The sequence below is a fragment of the Bos grunniens genome, chromosome 6 (assembly GCF_055505025.1).
Source record: "Bos grunniens cultivar Pamir isolate PY7600 chromosome 6, Bosgru_T2T1.0, whole genome shotgun sequence".
Classification (NCBI taxonomy): domain Eukaryota; kingdom Metazoa; phylum Chordata; class Mammalia; order Artiodactyla; family Bovidae; genus Bos; species Bos grunniens.
The window spans coordinates 7,148,162-7,169,070 of record NC_141170.1 but is presented as its reverse complement, the minus strand read 5'-3'; the positions used below and the strand labels follow the sequence as shown (position 1 = coordinate 7,169,070).

Here is a 20,909-nt window from a genome sequence, read left to right as displayed (position 1 = left end):
GGGTTGCCATTCTCTTCTCCAGGGACTCTTCTCGACCCAGGGATCAAACCCACATCTCTTGCATCTCCTGCATTGGCAGGCGGATTCTTTACCACTATGCCACGTCAAAGCCCTCCATCACAGTAAAGAGCAATGTCACTAGACTTGGGCTGTCGCTGAGGCCTGACCTGGTTGGGTTTGGCCTCCTTCATCAAGGTCTGGCAGACCACCAGAGGGTGGTCTGGACCCTCTGAAAAGCCTCAGGTATTCCACTTGGACAGCCAGCTCTCCTCTGAATCATCAGGGCTTTGGGGCTGAAGTGGGTGACCAGGCATCTGAGAGCTGGGTTCTATGAACAAAAGCAGTCTGTCAGTCTTTTGTGAACACGGTATAGTCAATTCTTGCTGTTCACAGTAGCTGTGTTTATTTCAGGTCATTCCAAAGACTGAATTAGCAAGTACATTGCTCCTCGGGGAAAAAACAGAGTTAGGTTCTTGCAAGCCTCTGGTCATAGCATTTTCAGCAATTGACCTACACATACCCCGGTGTGACATGTGTTTCTGTTTAAAGACAATTTATTTGGTACATATTGTTGAATCATTAGCACTGGGTGCACAGCCACAGAGCTGTAACTCATGCCTGAAAGATGGTTACCTAACACACATGTTTTCCCCGTAAGGCATATCACAGCCTTCCTGCATTCAGGAGCCACCAGACCGCGCTCCTCTGCTTGGGGGCTATTTTAAACAGCAAAATCACCAACAAAAACCAAAGAGCGCGGCAGCACACAGACTGTAACACACACACTCGTTTACAGTGTGAGAGCTGACCTCAGCAGGGAACACGCATGTCAGGTGACTCAGATATTTTGCAGTTTTGTGCGTGTCCGAAAATGACCAGGAAAGCACTCTGGGTATTGATTTGAGGGTTGCAAACAAATATCAGCAAGTAAGTGAATTTGCAAATGAGGAATTCATAGATAATGAGTATTGACTATATCTAAAAGTTATTCACACACTTTCCATTTGCATTTAAACTCAGCCTGGCAAGACTCTGGTCAATTTCTAACAACTCAATTTGTTTTTAAGACCTATGAGTACTAACTAGCCTGGAGGACATCATGGAGATTATAAAAGATACAATGTTTGCATTGTAGAATTGGTTTTTGTTGTTGTTTTCCTTGAAAGGACACAGACACCAAATGAAATTATCCCTGTGACATCTTAGCAAGATACTACATCAGCCCCTAGTTTATTTTCGCATGAAATTGGTTTTGAAAAAAACTTCTTCCTATTAAGGCAGACTCTCTCCCTGGAACTTCTACAAATCGATCCTAGTTCTGGTGGCTCAGAAGGTAAAGAATCTACCTGCAATGCAGGAGACCCAGGTTTGATACCTGGCTCGGGAATATCCCCTGGAGAAGTAAATGGCAACCCACTCCAGTATCCTTGCCTGGAGAATTCTATGGACAGAGGAGGCTGGCGGGCTACAGTTCATGGGGTCACAAAGAATCAGACACGACTGAGCAACTCACAGTTTCACTTTTACTAACTAGTTCTGTCCTTGAGAACTACATAGAATGGAGCCAAGCCTCCTTCTACACGGTGGTGTCTCAACCATCTGAAGATACAACCAGTTCCCTTTCAAGATGCACTTTCCCCCTGTTGGCATCCCCATTTCTCCCAGTTACTCCAGTTTCATCCTCTCTGTTGTTTTCTTTGAACAGTGTGTCTAATCTATCAGAAATCAACTGCCATGTCCTGCTTAGGCTCTAGAGTGAAATGAGTAGCCTAAACTCTGCTGTTAAAGTTGTTACTTTACACAGCTTCACTGATGAGTACCATGGCAGTCTATGTGAAACTTTTCAAAATAAGCACACTATTCCACGTCTTGAAATTTATACTAAGGAAATTATACTAAGGAAATGTATATGTTCAATCACGAAGTTGAGGTTGACCCTTTTGCAACCTCATGGACTGTAGCCCACCAGGCTCCTCTGTCCATGGGATTTTTCAGGAAAGAATACTGGGATGGGTTGCCATTTCCTACTCCAGGGAATCTTCCTAACCCAGAGATTGTACCCAGGTCTCTCGCATCTCCTGCACTGGCAGGCAGGTTCTTTACCACTGAGCCACCTTGGGAGTCTAAGGAAATTATTATGGACATGTGCTAAAATTTAGTTATAGGGGATTCCCTGCAGTCCAGTAGTTAGGACTCTGCACTTTCATTGCTAAGGGGCAGGTTCAATCCCTGATCAACGAACTAAAATCCCACAAGCCATGCAGCAGGATCAAAAATACACACACACACAAAATTTTTAAATAAGGTAAAACTTAGTTATGAAAAGATGTTCATTACAGGAATCTTTATTATCCCAATATATGGAAACAGCCAAGAATAGAACAATATTAAAGAAATTATGGCATATCCATACAACCATTAAAATGACAATATGAATAAATCTACATTGACTTACATAGGTATTTATATAATTGTAATACAAAAGATTGTAAAAGAGTGGTTATAATCTGGTTACATGTTATTAAAACATCCATCTATAAGAAAGGAAAACATTCCCAGGAATTTAGTAAAAGCTCTCAAAATTCAAAGTATTTCCTTTCTTCATTTCTTCCTACACTATTTTATTACATTCATAATACGGAAAAACAATTCTGTTCATTGTTCCAAAAGACTGCAATTAAAACAACACCTGGGTAGTTCCCTGTTACTTTCAGAAAAAGGTCCAAACATCTGGCTTGGGACATAAGACTTCTTATGATCTTATCTCTCAGTTTCCATAAACTACCTGGCCTTACAAGTATTGATACTTTCCACATTGACTATAATGAACCACTTAAATTATGTCCAATTTTTATCCCTGCTTTCCACCTTATACCTTCTGTTTTGAGATATCCTCTATTCCCCGTCTCCCCAACCGGTCTGGGGAGACGGGGCTTCCCTGATGGCTCAGATGGTAAAGAATCTGCCTGCAAAGAGACCTGGGTTTGATCAATGGGTCAAGAAGATCCCTTGGAGAACAAAAAGGCTACTCATGCCAGTATTCTTGCCTGGAGAATCCTCATGGACAGAGGAGCTGGGCAGCCTACAGTCCACGGGGGCTCAAAGAGTCAGATATTACTGAGCGACTAACACTTGAGCTTTCTGTCTTTGACGAGATTACCCAAATATTTTACTACTGGCAAAACCAATCCTGGCTGCCTGACTCTGAAACCCACACTGCTGATCCTCTGGATCCTCTGATCCTCTGGATCAGAATGAAAAACTGAGATAGTCAATGCGATATTTTTCTGATTATTTTGGTGCCATATTCAGTCTCAGCATTGGCAAGTGAATTATTAATACTTGAGCATCTACAGTGTTATCTGGAAGAGAAAGAAAGCCCTAACATACAGTCCATTCCATTGACATATATACAGAGAGTTAAAATGATCTTTAAAACGTGGACTTTTTCCTTTTAAAGGTCCACGGTATGTGGAGCCATATTTCACCCAGACACTGAAGTCTAGCTCTCAAGCCTATGTCCTGTGTGCCACATTTCACTGATCTGGCCCACTCTGACTTCTTTGTCTCTTTTGATTATAAGAAGTTAGTATTGAATTTCAAAACCCAAATAGCATAAATAAATTCCAGATGCCTTCTCAAATCCCTAAATCTCCCATTAGAATAAAGAGAAACTTTGCTGTATGTGTGTTGTGGGTTACATTTTAATTCACTGAAATGCTGAAAGGATTGCTGAGCAATCTTCAGCCTTTATTTCACCAAGAAAACACACGAACTTTTTGCTTCTGGTCCCATCCCTTCATGGGAAATAGATGGGGAAACAGTGGAAACAGTGTCAGACTTTATTTTTCTGGGCTCTAAAATCACTGCAGATGGTGATTGCAGCCATGAAATTAAAAGACGCTTACTCCTTTGGAGAAGGCAATGGCACCCCACTCCAGCACTCTTGCCTGGAAAATCCCATGGACGGAGGAGCCTGGTAGGCTGCAGTCCATGGGGTCACGAAGAGTCAGACACAACTGAGTGACTTCCCTTTCACTTTTCACTTTCATGCATTGGAGAAGGAAATGGCAACCCACTTCAGCGTTCTTGCCTGGAGAATCCCAGGGACGGGGGAGCCTGGTGGGCTGCCGTCTATGGGGTCGCACAGAGTCGGACACGACTGAAGCGACTTAGCAGTAGCAGTAGCAGTACTCCTTGGAAGGAAAGTTATGACCCACCTAGACAGCATATTGAAAAGCAGAGACATTACTTTGCCAACAAAGGTCCGTCTAGTCAAGGCTATGGTTTTTCCAATAGTCATGTATGGATGTGAAAGTTGGATTGTGAAGAAAGCTGAGCGCTGAAGAATTGATGCTTTTTTTTAATATAAATTTATTTATTTTAATTGGAGGCTAATTACTTACAATATTGTATTGATTTTGCCATACATCAACATGAATCTGCCACGGGTGTACACGTGTTCCCCATCCTGAACCCCCCTCCCACCTCCCTCCCCATACCATCCCTCTGGGTCATCCCAGTGCACCAGTGTTGGAGAAGACTCTTGAGAGTCCCTTGGACTGCAAGGAAATCCAACCAGTCCATCCTAAAGGAGATCAGTCCTGGGTGTTCATTGGAAGGACTGATGCTAAAGCTGAAACTCCAATACTTTGGCCACCTCATGTGAAGAGTTGACTCATTGGAAAAGACCCTGATTCTAGGAGGGATTGGGGGCAGGAGGAGAAGGGGACGACAGAGGATGAGATGGTTGGATGGCATCACCGACTCGATGGACATGAGTTTGAGTGAACTCCGGGAGTTGGTGATGGACAGGGAGGCCTGGAGTAATGTGATTCATGTGGTCGCAAAAAGTCGGACACGACTGAGGGACTGAACTGAACTGACTGAAGGAGCAGAGGCCTCAAGATCCACGGCACAGCTGTCTGACATATGTTCTACTTTATTTCTCTCCTGAAGAGGTAAAATAACATCATCATGAAAGGCAGGGCCCCCAGAGTCAGGCTGCCTTGATTCCAATCCAACTGGGTGATTGGGGCAAGTCATTTAACCTCTCTGTTCCTCAGTTTTCTCATCTGAAAAATGGGGATAATCATCATACCCACCTCACAGGGTTGTTGAAGAGATAAGTGACTTAATAATTTAAAGTATTCAGCACAGTGCCAGCCACCCAGCAAATGTTTGTACCCATTATTACCTAGAGGTGTATGGAAAGTTGATGGAACAGGTCTCTATGGCTAGAAATTCTTTTCCCTTCTTTTCCTCCAGATGAGCAGGGCTTAATCCAAGGTTAAGGAGGTGCTCATCTTTCCATGAGTGACTAATAAGCTAACTTCAGATCCCAGACATTTCACCTAAGCCTGGTCCAGACCCAGACCTCCTTACCTGTGTCCACATCCCTGAACCTTGTGTCTTAGTCAAGCTATCCCACCAACTTTGCATCCAGGAGAACTCCATTTTTGTGAATGTGAAAGCTCTGTACTAAGGAGAACCTAGCCTGCAGCACACGGAACTCTAGTCAGTGCTCTGCAGTGACCTAAATGGGAAGGAAATCTAAAACAAAGGGGATCTATGCATAACTAATTCACTTCACTGTAAAGCAGAAACTAACAGCCTTGTAAAGTAACTATATGCCAATGAAAATTAATTAAAAATAAAACTCTGTCCTCGGAGGATTTGTAGATGCAGCTTCACATCTCCAGTTAATTATAGGAGATCATATTTGTAAAATACCAGAGGCCGGTGTGTGTGTGTCGCTGTGCGCTCAACCACTTTAGTCATGTCGACTCTGCAACACCATGGACCACGGCCGACCAGGCTCCACTGCCCATGCGATTCTCCACACGAGAACACTGGAGTGGCTCTGACAGAAAGCACAGCAGGATCCTCTATGACCCACTTCCCCGAGTAATGGAAATAAAAGCAAAAATAAACAAATGGGACCTAATTAAACTTAAAAGCTTTTGCACAACAAAAGAAACTAGAAGGTGAAAAGACAGCCTTCAGAATGGGAGAAAATAATAGCAAATGAAGCAACTGACAAAAAATTAATCCCAAAAATATACAAGCAGCGCATGCAGCTCAATACCAGAAAAATAAATGACCCAATCAAAAAAAGGGCCAAGGAACTAAACAGACATTTCTCCAAAGAAGACATGCAGATGGCTAACAAACACATGAAAAGATGCTCAACATCCTTCATTATCAGAGAAATGCAAATCAAAACCACTATGAGGTACCGTCTCACGCCTGTCAGAATGGCTGCTATCAAAAAGTCAAACAATAAATGCTGGAGAGGGTGTGGAAAAAAGGGAACCTTCTTACACTGTTGGTGGGAATGTAAACTAGTACAGCCACTATGGAGAACAGTGTGGAGATTCCTTAAAAAACTGGAAATAGAACTGCCATACGACCCAGCAATCCCACTGCTGGACATACACACTGAGGAAACCAAAATTGAAAGAGACACAGGTACCCCAATGTTCATCACAGCACTGTTTATAATAGCCAGGACATGGAAGCAACCTAGATGTCCATCAGCAGATAAATGGATAAGAAAGCTGTGGTACATATACACAATGGAGTATTACTCAGCTATTAAAAAGAATACATTTGAATCAGTTCTAATAAGGTGGATGAAACTGGAGCCTATTATACAGAGTGAAGTAAATCAGAAAGAAAAACACCAATAAAGTATATTAACACATATATATAGAATTTAGAAAGATGGTAACGATGACCCTATATGCAAGACAGCAAAAGAGACACAGATATAAAGAACAGACTTTTGGACTCTGTGGGAGAGGGTGAGGGTGGAATGATTTGAGAGAATAGCATTGAAACATGTATATTACCATATGCCAAATAGATCGCCAGTCCAGGTTCGATGCCTGAGACAGGGCACTCAGGGCTGGTGCGCTGGGATGACCCTGAGGGATGGAATGGGAAGGGAGGTGGGAGGGAGGTTCAGGATGGGGGATACACATACACCCATGGCTGATTCATGTCAATGTGTGGCAAAAAACACCACAATATTGTAAAGTAGTTAACTTACAATTAAAATAAATTAATTTTTTAAAAAAAGAATACTGGAGTGGATTACCATTTCCTCCTCCAGGAAATCTTTCCAACCCAGGGATCGAACCCAAGTCTCCTGTGTCTCCTGCATTGGCAGCCAGATTCCTTATAGCTTGAGCCATCAGGGAAGCCCCACCAAAGTGCCATAATAAGTGCTCAAAGATGATCGTTTTCTCCCTTCCTTTCCCTACTGACATTAATAATTGATGCCTATGTTTGCAAGAAAAATTTAATTATAACCATGAAAGACCTACCTGCACTGCTCACATTCAACAGAGAATCTACACTCCATACATCCTTCAGCATCTCAGCTTCACACCTCTAGACCTTGCATCCATGCCAGAAGGCAGCTAGACAATTTTGGTGCTATTCCACACTTAATACATCTTTTCACCTCTCAGTAGCAATGAAAGTTTGCGTCATATTTTAGTACATACAGATCCTTTCACATATTTCCCCTTTCTTTTATATCAATTCTTTATGGAGGTATTTTTGTTGTTGCTGTTGTCATCATTATTATCATCACAATTTTGCCATGCAGAAAACTAAACCCTAAGCGGAGAAAAGTGAATGTGACAGTCGCTCAGCCGTGTCCGACTCTTTGTGACCCCATGAACTATACAGTCGATGGAATTCTCCAGGCCAGAATACTGGAGTGGTAGCCTTTCCCTTCTCCAGGGGATCTTCCCAACCCAGGATCTTCCCAATCTGCCCACATTGCAGGCGGATTCTTTACTAGCTGAGCCACAAGCGAAAGGCTTCTATCAAATTCTACAGCTGGTAAGTGACTCAGTGGGGATTTGAACCTGGATTCTCTGCCCTGAAAGTCTTTGGTTTTATTCTAGCAAATTTCACTGCTGAAGTTATAGTAGTGCAAGTCTCAAAAGAAGCCTCATGAATTCTTGGCTTATATCAGTTCCATTGGATGTCCTATTTTATTTTAAATTCTGATTTTTTTCCTGTTTTCTCTAATGTTGCCATGGTTGGAAAAACCAAGCTCAGCACAGTCATTTAGTCAGGTTGGAGCTGTTTTTGTAGGGTATCGTAATTGTGTATTGGATGGCTGGTTTTAAAAGACGTGTTTAATCGCTGTTTTCTTTCAAGCATAATTCTGTTATACTGGCAGCCAAATAATGCCTCATCTAGAAAGAAAAATGAGCTATTCCAGAAAGTTTGTTCAAAGAGAGGCCACATCTTTTGCAACCATGAAGTACGATACACAAATGTGAAGGTTGTCCATATTCAGAACAGGACGAGGAGGGGCAGAAAAGCTGGGCCATTAGAAAATGTTTGATTTCACGTAGCAGAAATGCAGCTTCAGTGACCTGACTCAACAGTGGATTGCTTATGGTTCTCCTCTTTTAAACAGAAGTGAGTTTGGAGTTATGCAGTCAAAGGTTGGTACAATGGCTTCCCAAGGTCGTCAGAGACCCAGGTCCTACTGCCTTTCTGCTCTTCCATCTTGGCCAATGGAACTCTTTATCACAATCACAAAATGTCAAGTCTACATCCATGTCATGACTGCCTTCTGCGTGAAGGCAAAATGCAAAGAGCGAAATCTGAACAGGTGGCACCAGCTGTCTTTCTCCTTTAGGAGGTTTCCTGGCAACCTCTTCCATCAACCCCTGCTTATGCATCATTGTTCCTGCTGGGTGGGTCACATGACCTTCCCTGGTCACAGGAGTCTGGGAAGATGGGTATTACTGGGCGCCATTGCCTGCCCCAAACAGACAAGGCCTCCGTTAGTAAAAGTGAATAGCGAAATCGACACTGGGAATCAACTAAGAGTTTGCCAGGAGGACGACCATTGATTGGAGATCTGCAGCATGTTAGACACAAACTAAGACAACTCTGATGTTGAGGCTCCAATACTCTGGCCACCTGATGCCGAGAGCCAGCTCACTGGAAAAGACCCTGATGCTGGGAAAGACTGAAGGCAAGAGGAGAAGGGGGCCACAGGATGGGATGGTTGCGTAGCATCACTGACTCAATGCACATGAATTTGAGCAAACTCCAGGAGATAGTGAAAGACAGGAAAGCCTGGTGTGCTGCAGTCCACGGGGTCACAAAGAGTCAGACACGATGTAGCAACTGAACAACAACACAATGCTAAGAAAGAACGTTATTCTTGCATTAGACCTAAAGAAAATGATATCCAGAGAGGTGTAAAGTGTGAAATGACATGCCTTTTCCTCAGAAGATCTCCATGTGAATTTTTCTCATGTGACAATGCCTGGCTCAGAAAAGACACCCAAAAATGATTTCAAACATTCCCCTTCTCTTTGCCCTCTTTGGCAAATGAAATTAGAAACGTAGTACCAGCTTTCTCTTGGAGTGCTTTAATATTTGCATTGCCTAATTGTTCTTGCTATGATCTAACTCGGGCTGCTGCTCTGGCCAGTGTGTCCATATCCCCAGCTTCTGGCAAACACAACACTGCTGACTTTATTGGATCACGTCAGATCTTTTCCTGCTTGATATAGTCTCTCTTTTGAATTTTCTCTCCAGAGCTGTCATGATATTGTTTTCACTTGTAACTTCATCAGCTAAGACATAAATAGCCTTTGGTTGGATTTTTAATCAGCATCTTCTGATTGGCACTTAGTAGGAGTTCAATGTTATCTGTTAAACAAGTGAATCTCAGCTTCATCGTTTGCCAGCTGCGTGAGCTTGGGCGTTTCAAACCTGCCGTGATGAGAAAAAAGAAAGGCTTGCTTTGAGGTTGCTTACCATGCTTCAGCATTATAGTTGCAGTAGCTGATGACTGCAGCTCACAGCCAGGGAGTGCATACCGTCACTCAGTCGTGTCTGACTCTTTGCGGCCCCATGGACTGTAACCTGCTCGGTTCCTCAGTCAATGGAATTTTCCAGGCAAAAATATTGGAGTGGATGGGCAGTCCCTCCTCCAGGGGATCTTCCTGGCCCAGGAATCCAACCCGCATCACTTGCATCTCTTGTGTTGGCAGGCGGATTCTTTACCACTAGTGCCACCTGGGAAGAAGCAGGTAGTGAGGGAGGAAAATTCTTGCAAAAAAGATGATCAGCAGATAATGTCAAAGACAGGTACTATAGAATAGCATCCATGCTCTAACAAGGTTTGTTTTCTAGAATTTGTTAAAAATAACAGACAATCCTGAATTGTGATAACCTCACATATAGTAAATGCTAAAAAGTGACACAGGAGCTTCTCCAAATCCTACTTGGAGGTTTTTAGAGCATGCAGAACACCACGATGGAAAGAAACATTTTCCGGGCAAGCATCATTCTGTTGTATCAGCAGGCAAACACATAGGGTGCCTACAATAAAAGAAAATAACCAGAATGCTTATCTCACTGACGAATGCATGACAAATGCGTTAGGTTTGCATTATGGGAAGCAATTAAGCAACCTCTGTAGAATGGGTAAAGAATTTTTCCTTTGTCAAAAATTGTGTCTCTTGATTGTCAGTGAAAACCAAAGCTGGAGTAAATTTGGAAATCTGATATGTGGTCTCCTGGAGCTTTATCCATATCAGAATGTAAAGTCACACCAGTGTAGTATGGGATTTCTATCTTTCTTGATACATTTAGGTATCTGTCCTCTCTTTACAATACATTCAGTGAAACGAATTTGGGACGCAGCAAGTAGGTGTTTGGCACCACATACAGCTTCATACGCACGGGGTATGAGTCATAACACAGCGTCTTTTCAAGGCATTTGTTAGGTAGCAAAGGGCAGCTCTCAAGAGATTTCTTTTTGTCTGGCAGCATAAACAACTGGAAATGTATTCATGTACTTAGAATCAAACAGACTTGGATTTGATTCCAGGTCTGCTATAGAATAAATATGCAACAGGAGGCATACTACTTACCACCACTTAGTTTTTTCCTTATCTTCAAAATGAAAATACTTAAATTGAACCAAGTGAATTTGCCATATTTGAAGTCAAGAGAAGTCAAATATTCATGATCTCATATGGTTCATCCTATACCTATGTCACAAGACCGAGTCCAGAATAGAAGACTAAGTCCCTGTAAGTTTATGAGTCACAACTCTACTGTTATATGCTACAGGCAGCCGACTCAGACTAGCTTTTGAAAAGGAAATATATATCAAATCACCAAAGTGTACACTGTAAATGTCTTTTGATTTTATTGGTCAATTATACATCAATAAAGCTAGAATGTCTTTAAAAGAGGAGAGAATGCATTCAATTCAGTTCAGTTCAGTCGCTCAGTCATGTCTGACTCTTTGCAACTCCATGAATCGCAGCACGCCAGGCCTCCCTGTCCATCACCAACTCCGAAAGTTCACGCAGAATCATGTCCATCGAGTCAGTGATGCCATCCAGCCATCTCATCTTCTGTCGTCCCCTTCTCCTCCTGCCCCCAATCCCTCCCAGCATCAGAGTCTTTTCCAATGAGTCAGCTCTTTGCATGAGGTGGCCAAAGTACTGGAGTTTCAGCTTCAGCATCATTCCTTCCAAAGAAATCCCAGGGCTGATCTCCTTCAGAATGGACTTAGCTCATAAAATTGGACAATCTAGGAATGGTGTCAGCTTCAGGCATGGCAGGATCCAGGGCCTCAGAGGATGCTCATCAAAGCATCAAAGGATGCTCTGTATCCCCATTCTTTCTGCTGCTCCACTTCCTTCACATCTGTTGACTTTGTCATACATGATGGGCAGGATGACCAAAGATAGTCTTCACCAGAAGCAAAAAGAACTGTTCTCTCCCAAAGGTTGTCTTTCTTGTGTGACGTGTTTGACCCTCAACTAATCAACATTTCCATTGTGTCTGGTGCCAACTACTAGGCTTGGTCCAGCTTGGTTGACTTTCTCACTTCCAGAGAGATGACAGGAGCAAAGGGACCCATACACGAAGCCTATTAGAGCCACAGAAGATAGGGAAGCAGTTCCCAAAGAACACTGGAGTGCTAGGCAGGCAGGGGAAGAAAGTTTGTACAGCACTTAGTACAGACGCTGGCAAGCAGAAGACGTGCTAAAATTAACTGGAGAGTTTCCTACACTATAGTCAGAGACACAAGACAAAGTGACCAACTTTTCTCAATTTGCCCAGGACTTTCTTGGTATTAACACTCTAAATTTCACACCCTGGAAAATTCCTCAGGCCCAGGCAAAACATCTCAGTTCATCTAGACTATGCTTGGTTTAAAACAGAAAATCCCACATCTGGGGAATCTCTATAGTCCCAGGAAAACCTGCACAGCTGGTCACCCTGCTCCAAGATGGCACTTGTAAAGTATAAATCTTAGCTGCAGTTGAGGTCTTGTTGGTACTACACAGTGGAATACGGCCTGCATGCGTGCATGCTCACTCACTCAGTCGTGCTCAACTCTTTGGAACTCCATGGACTGTAGCCCACCAGGTTCCCCTGTCCATGGAATTTTCCAAGCAAGAATACTGGAGTGAGTTGCCATGCCCTCCTCCAGGGGATCTTCCTGACCCAGGGCTCGAACCTGAGTCTCCTGCATTACAGATGGTCTCCTGAATTGCAGATGGTCTCCTGAATTGCAGATGGTCTCCTGCACTGTAGGCAAATTCTTTACCGTCTGAGCCACCAGGGAAGCCCTGTTAGGTCAGTTTATTAGTTTCTTGCATCAATAGAAGAATGATGTGCGTGGTACATCCAAAACCATCGAAACTGTAGGTAGATAGTCCCATGGAAAAATGCAACTTTAAATTTTATTTAAAGTTACAGGATCTGCCCCCTTTTCTTTGCCTTCCCCTTCTGCTTTCTTCATTTTCTTTTAGTGCTTTTCTTTCCCCCTTTCCTCTTCCCTTTCTTTCTTTCCTTTTTCCCATCTTCCTTCTTTCTGATCTTCCTCCCTCCTATCTCTTATTTTCTGCTTTTTCTTTTCCTTTCTTGTTTGGCAATATAGTCACCTTTCAAATAACATGTGATTTAGATTTTGCTTCTGATCGTCAAAGGAGCTGCTGTGTTGTTTGACTGAAACACGCCAGCCTCAGTAAATACATTTATTGTGGTTAATCCACTAAGTGGAAACTTCACTGTTGATTAGGACAAGAAGTGCATGTGCACTTACCGTGGACTGGCTTAGACAGCATGGTCAGGATGCTGGATGTGAAGAATGAAAAAACCAGGGGTGGGGGAAGCAAAGCAAAGCAGAGGGTGACGCTTGTGAAATAAGGAGCTTGAGATTGAATTCTTTCAAGGGACAATTTGGTTTATCTGTTTACACAGGGGTTACATCTACCACTAATGGAAATTGCTGAGATTTGGAAACTCTTTCTTCTTTCAAATCAATATTATCATTAATTAAGCAATGTAAAACAGGAAATCCTTCTTGGTTACAAAATATGCTTTGAAGCCAGGCCTGCATTTGAATGTCTTCAATCAAAATCTTAAAAGTAAGCTTAGGAAGAAAGCAGTCTAGTCTTTGAAGGAGAGCTATCATTGGGGAAAACAGAGCCTTCTCAATTAAACTTTGGCAAGGAATGAGAGTTTTGTTGCCCTTATTAAAGTGCTGAGGTTCTAAAGAATTAACTCCAATTTTGGAAGCAAATCCAAATGGTCCCTTGTGACAGGGCTTCCACCTACAGATCAGGATCATAGCCTTGGGACTTCCACTACATTTGGGTTTTCCAGATAACAGGCTTCACATCACTTTCACAATTGTTGTCATTATGTAGTACCACTCGTACCATTTATTTACAAAACATTTTCCTACAATTTTACTTTTTAAATTAGTTAGAATAAGATGATGTAGCCAATGCAGTTCATTAGGGCTCGTGCACAGCAGCGTCCACTTAAGAAGGCTTTCTTATCTCTCCTTGCTATTCTTTGAACTCTGCATTCAGATGGGCCTATCCATTCTTTTCTCCTTTGCCTTTCACTTCTCTTCTTTTCTCAGCTATTTAGGAGCTAAAAATGCATTGCAGTAAATGACGTAATGTGACAATTACTGGGCAAAGACAATGGATAGAAAAACAGGCAGTAAAAACTACCATTGAGCAATACCTTTTTCTGGAGTATGGTTACTTTGCAAGGTTGTGTTACAGGGAGCCCAGCCTGGTGCTCTGTGATGACCTAGAGGGGTGAAATGGTGGGGCAGGAGGGAGGTTCAAGAGGGAGGGGATATAATTATATGTATATAACTGACTCACATTGTTATAAAATGAAACAAACACTACATTGTACAGCAATTATCCTCCAATTAAAAAATTAATCAATTAAAAATATATTAATTTCTGGTGTATAGTAAAGTGGTTCAGTTTCACATATATATATATACATAGTGAACAGAGATGCTATGAATATAAGGGTGCATGTATCTTTTAGATTTATAGTTTTGTATGGACACATGCAAGAAGTGGGGTTGCTAGACCATATTTTTAGTTTTCTGAGGACCTCTATACAGTTTTCCACAGTGGCTGCACCAATGTGCATTCCCACCAACAGCGTAGGAGCATTGCGTTTTCCCACACCCTATCCAGTGTTTGTTATTTGTAGACTTTTTAATTATGGCCATTCTGACCAGTGTGAGGTGGTACTCCAAGGAACAACATTTTAGTTGACTAAATGAATAAACATAATGGAATGTAAGAAATAAAACTTAACCACAAGGCTTTAAATATGAAATAACACCAGAAAACTATCCATCAAACCAATCACAACCAACTGGGAAAAATCACTCCAGGTAGGAATTTAGGATGAGAAACTCAAGTCTTAAACAATCACTGGAAGACTGTAGAGAATATATATGTAGGGTCAAATTTCACTGGTGGCTCAAACGGTAAAGCATCTGCCTACAACTCGGGAGACCCAGGTTCAATCCCTGGGTTGGGAAGATCTCCTAGAGAAGGAAATGGCAAACCACTCCAGTATTCTTGCCTGGAAAATCCCATGGACGGGGAGCCTGGCAGGCTACAGTCCATGGGGTCACAAAGAGTCGGACACAACTGAGCGACTCCACTTTCACTTTCATGCAATATGGAAACGAATCCATGAGAAAAACTATGCTCTGAAAATGTTCTGTAGTCTGGTGAATATTGCACTGATGCCAATTTCCAGTTGTGATATCCTATTACAGTGATGTATGACGTCCTTGGGCTTCCCACGTGGCTTAGTGGGTAAAGAATCCACCTGCAATGCAGGAGATGCAGGAGCTGCAGGTTCAATCCCTAGGTTTGGAAGATCCCCTGGAAGAGGGCATGGCAACCCACTCCAGTATTCTTGCCGGAGAATCCCCATGGACAGAGGAACCTGGTGGGCTACAAGGTTGCAAAGGTTAAGACATGACTCAGCAATTGAGCACATATGCATGCAAGATGTCCCTATTGAGGGAGGCTAGTGTTTGTTTTATTTGGGTTTTTATGCAGCTTTTTCCCTAACTTCCTCTGAATTAAAATCATCATTGTAAATGATTGCTTTACATTAGTTATTTATCATAACATTGATTATTACATAGTATGTTAGTTATAGTACATACACTGATTTGTGTATAATTATTTCTAAATAAAAAACATTTTTTTGCAAGGGGGCTGTGGAACCAGCTTGGAGAAAGAACATGCTGTTGTGCTGGAAACCCAGAAGGGCAGGATTGCTAAGAAGCCACGCTGCTGTATGAGTAGAGAGGTCCAGGGGTAGATGATGCCAAGCTGAAAGCACGCATCCCAGACCACTGATATTTATAATAACAGATACCACAGATCCATAGATTTACAATCTAGTCTTTGCAAAGGGGATTAGAAAAAGGAAATTAGACAAAATTTTCAGTTTATAAATAAAATAAATTCATAAATAATTCAAGTTCCCAGCATAGTTTCTTGGTATCTCTTCTAAGGTATCTTCACCCAAAAGAATTTATAGTAAGCAAGTTTTCATAGGATTTTTCCAGTTTATAAAACAATTCCACATGAACGCTTTTATTCACCCACCAAACCATGCTGAAATAGAAATAGATAAAATGAAAACACTGAATATTCATCTAACTCCTTCATTTGCATTATCACATTTCCATGCAACTCACCAGTAAAAGTGTGCATTTCGTAGTTCTCTAAAGAAAAAGCACCATCTTTTCATGTCTTGGTATATATGGCTTCTTTAGCTGTTACAAATTTCTCCTGGGGGGCCCTGTGCCTCTTCATACTCTGTTCCACCAAGATATTGCTTCCTCCTTTTCCTGAAAGAGACTGAGTCTGATAAGATATAAACAGGCATCCCCAGACGTGCTGCCCTTGGGAAATTCCAGAGTTGACCAGCACACCAAGATCTGTTCCTCAGCCGCCTGTCCCTGCTCTAAGGACTTAATCCTTGGTCAGCCAAATCTAGCATCCCCATGCAAAATAAAAAGGAGAAGAATAAAGTTGGTGGTAGGCAGAGGACTTAATAAAGGTCCCAGTTAGAAGGAGCTCTCTCTCAGGCATATTTATGCCCGTCACACAATTGTAAATGAATCTGGTAGCTTATTTCTACCATTAACTTTCCATGAGTCACCTTTTCCTCCCCTGTAGGTCTTCATGTCAGTGTTCTGATGGCCACAGATATTTCAGGGGGCAAAACCTTGCTGCTCTCAGGGACTTTACAGACCAGTACAAAGACAAACTTCAGATTATCTTAGAACTACTACATCTATGAAGCAACATTTATGAAGTTTTACAAAAGGAAAAAAACCATGAAAGGGAAATTTAGGATAATATATAAGAGAGAGTAAGGGAGAGCTAAGGCAGACTTTATTTTTTGGGCTCCAAAATCACTGCGGACGGTGACCGCAGCCATGAAATTAAAAGACGCTTACTCCTTGGAAGAAAAGTTATGACCAACCTAGATAGCATATTGAAAAGCAGAGACATTACTTTGCCAACAAAGGTCCATCTAGTCAAGGCTATGGTTTTTCCAGTGGTCATGTATGGATGTGAGAGTTGAACTGTGAAGAAAGCTGAGTGCTGAAGAACTGATGCTTTTGAACTGTGGTGTTGGAGAAGACTCTTGAGAGTCCCTTGGACTGCAAGGAGATCCAAGCAGTCCATTCTGAAGGAGATCAGCCCTGGGATTTCTTTGGAAGGAATAATGCTAAAGCTGAAACTCCAGTACTTTGGCCACCTCATGCGAAGAGTTGACTCATTGGAAAAAACTCTGATGCTGGGAGGGATTGGGGGCAGGAGGAGAAGGGGACGACAGAGGATGAGATGGCTGGATGGCATCACTGACTCAATGGACGTGAGTCTGAGTGAACTCTGGGAGTTGGTGATGGACAGGGAGGCCTGGTGTGCTGCGATTCATGGGGTCGCAAAGAGTCGGACACGACTGAGCAACTGAACCGAACTGAACTGAAGGCAGGTGAAGGGCAAGTCAAAGAAAGCGTCCTTGAGGGAGGAACACAAGTTGACTTTGAAATGATGAGGAAAAAATGTATCAGTCTAGGGACTTCCCTGGTGGTCCAGTATTTAAGCCTCTGCACTCTCAGTGCAGAGGACAGGTTCAATCCCTGGTCAGGGAACTGGATCCTGCATCCACCAACTAAGACCTGGTGCAGCCAGTATCAACATAAAGGAGGCTGAGAAGAAAGAGCGAGAACCTTCTGGGCAGGCTTTCAAGAGCTGTCAGTCTAAACTCCATGGGGACCCCAAGGGAATCCTCAGAGCTGCCTCTCCACTGTTGTCCTTCAAAGAGTGCTGTGGGTGGCAATGTCATCTTTCTAGGCAACTGAGCTGGGAACTAGCAAGAAGGAGAAATGGAGGTTCATGGCTCTGAATCAAGGAGAGAAAAGGAGATGGAGGCAGAATGTGTCATGGAAAGAGCAGGGCTTTGGTTACCAGAGTTCACACTTGGACACGGCCAGCTTCTTAGCTTTGTGACCTTGGAAAAGGTGCTCTGACATAGTTGTGAGGGTTGACTGAGAATAGAAATAAGCAGGACACTGTATCCAGTGCTGAAAAAACTTGTACAATGTGAGAGTTGCAAGTTAAGCTTTATGTGGGACAAAATGAAAACTGAAGCCCAGGAGACACTGTTTCAGACAGCTCTGAGAAACTGCTCTGAGGAGGTGAGGGGAGGAGTTAGGACATATAAGAGTTTTGCAACAAAGAGTAAATAGTTGGAAACATCCAAAGATACCTTTGATTAATCTGAAACCAGATATGTCAAGTTAAAGAATTTAGTGCTTTTCTATGTATGGAAAGATGCAGGAGTCTGGACTCACTGAAATCATTCCTTGGATATTCACCTCAGTTATCTGGGGCCAGTATCCTGTATCTTGGCATCCTGAGTTCCCTCAGGGCTCACCAGCTCCCTCTGATGATGGTGACATCCTTGTTTACTGATATGGCAGGAAATATTTTATTTCTTGAAATATTTCATTTCTCACCAGTAAGGATTCATTAAACGTTCGCTCTCTTCTCTCACTTTCTCCAGGTTCCATATGCACTGAATATACCCCCTGCCTTGCAATTTACACACTGAAGCCCTAACCTCCAATGTGGCTGTATCTGGTGTATCTAAAGATAGGTCTTTAGGGGGTAATTAAGGTTAAATGAGGTCATAAGAGCTGGATAGGGGGGCTGATCCAAAAGTACCATGGCCTTATAAAAGAGAAAGAGAGAGAAAGGTTTCTCCTTTGTGAGCAGACACAGGAAGAGGCAGCCATCTTCAACTACGGTTGGGTTCCCATGAGAACCTGACCACGCAGGCACCTTGATCTCAAGTCTCCAGCCTCTTGAGCTGGAATGTCAATTGTCTATTGATATTGTCAGTTGCTGGACTTCCTGTGTAGTCCAGAGTTAAGAGTCCACCTGCCAGTGCAGGGGACACAGGTTCGATCCCTAAACTGGAAAGATCCCAAATGCCTCGGAGCAACTAAGCTTGAGCACCACAGCTGCTGAAGCCAGTACAGTCAAAGCCCAGGCTCTGTAACAAGAGAAGCCACCCCAACGAGAAGCCCATGCATTGCAACTAGAAAGCAGGCCATGCTTGTCACAGCTAGAGAAAGCCAGCACACAGCAACGAAAACCCCGTGGAGCCAAAAATAAATTAATAAAGAAAATAGTTTTAAATTCTGTTGTTGAAGCCACTAGCCTATGAAATTTTGTTATGGCAGCCAAAGCCAACTAAAACAAGTCTCCATTAGAAACTTGCTCTTAACAGATCATCAAGTGCAAATCATAACTGCAATGACATCCAACGAATGGATTTATGAAAGGGCAAAAGAAGTGAGTGTAGCCATTAAACTTGAGCTGGCTTCAGGCTTGAGCATTTTCAAAGGTAAACATGAAAGTGAAGGTCACTCAGTCGTGTCCTACTCTTTTCAACCCCATGACTGTATGTTCATGGAATTCTCCAGGCCAGAATACTGGAGTGGGTAGCCTTTCCTGTCTCCAGGGGATCTTCCAAATCCAGGGATCAAACCCAGGTCTCCCGCATTGCAAGCAGATTCTTTACCAGCTGAGCCACAAGGGAAGCCTCAATTCATTTGGTATTTGGATATGATGACTTCCAAAATAAAGACCTAATCTGGGTCAAGATTACAGATGATGCTTTCCTATGTGGTTGAGCAGAAATGTTTTCTCCTTGTTTTTATTCTTACTGTTGCATGTGAAATGGAAAGACACTTAGACTCTAAGGAAACAAGTAGTGGCCAGCATGGAGAAACAAGCATCAAGAGATGGGACGATGGGGGGAAAGGAGAAATATGCTCCTTAAAAGGAGAAAAACAAAAAGTCAAGGACCTGGGATCCCAGGCACTAAGAAGTGTGAACTGATCCCACAGATGAATGGGACGTGACTGCAGGACCACACCATTGTCAAGGTGTTCTCTGTAAAGTGCTGTGTTGGACGCTGGCAAACACTGCTTTCCAATTTCAAAGCCTGCACAGGCTGACATGTAGCAGCTCAGTGAGGACCTCATTTGAATCTCACCACAGCCTACAGAGGTGAGCACGGCAGAGAGGTATCCTGTCCTCAGGGATGGAACTATGGTTTGGAATATTTAAATGAGGTTCCATCGGCTAATATGGCTTCCAGGGTGGCTTGGTGGTAAAGAATCTGCCTACCAAGCAGGATGTGTGGGTTGGATCCCTGGGTTGAGAAGATCCCCCCAAGAAGGAAATGGCAATCCATTCCCAGTATTCTTTCCTGGGAAATTCCATGGACAGAGGAGCCTGGCAGGCTACAATCCATGTGGTCGTAAAGGGTCAGACATAACTTAGCAACTAAACCACCACCACCACCACCCCTGGCTGGCAAGTGTATAGGCAGTGGCCAGGCCCTGCTTTTCTGATTTCAGAACCAGTGTCGTGTCCACGGCAAAAGTTAAACTTTGCTCCACCTTGTCGTCTGATCTTGACCTGATTTTCTGAATCAAAAGTTTTCTCCATGCTCCATCCCATTTTCCAACCTATATTCTCCTCCCTCCAAGTCACTCGATGACTTCTTCTAGCACAAAAAGTAATTTTGGTGGAACATGAGCATCACAAGAAGAGAAGCATGTAATGTGAGCCAGGTTGGCAAAAATCCATCATATAGTGTAATTGCTTTCTTCCTTGATGAAGCTTATTCACAGTGATCACCATACTACTGGGTTGACCAAAAGGTTCATTCAGATTTTTCTGTAAGATGTTATAGAAAAACCTGAACAAAACTTTTCGCCAGACCAACATATGACCAAGCAGGGAGAGCTGTTATTAGGATCCCCATTTTATAGCTGGGAAAACTGAGACACAGAAGAACTAAGGACAGAAGTATCCAGTGACGTGTGCTAAACATCAAGAAAGTGAAAAAATGTGAAAACGCTGGTCATTCAGTGGTGTCTGACTCTTCAAGACCCTGTGGACTGTAGCCTGCCAGGCTCCCCTGTCCATGGAATTCTCCAGACA

General features: G+C 42.8%; 1 protein-coding gene across 7 annotated transcripts in view; it reads left to right on the top strand.

Moving 5' to 3' along the window:
• Positions 1–20,909, top strand: part of C1QTNF7 (C1q and TNF related 7) — a 127,702-nt gene that overhangs the window by 26,367 nt on the left and 80,426 nt on the right. The gene's annotated exons all lie outside the window — the stretch shown is intronic.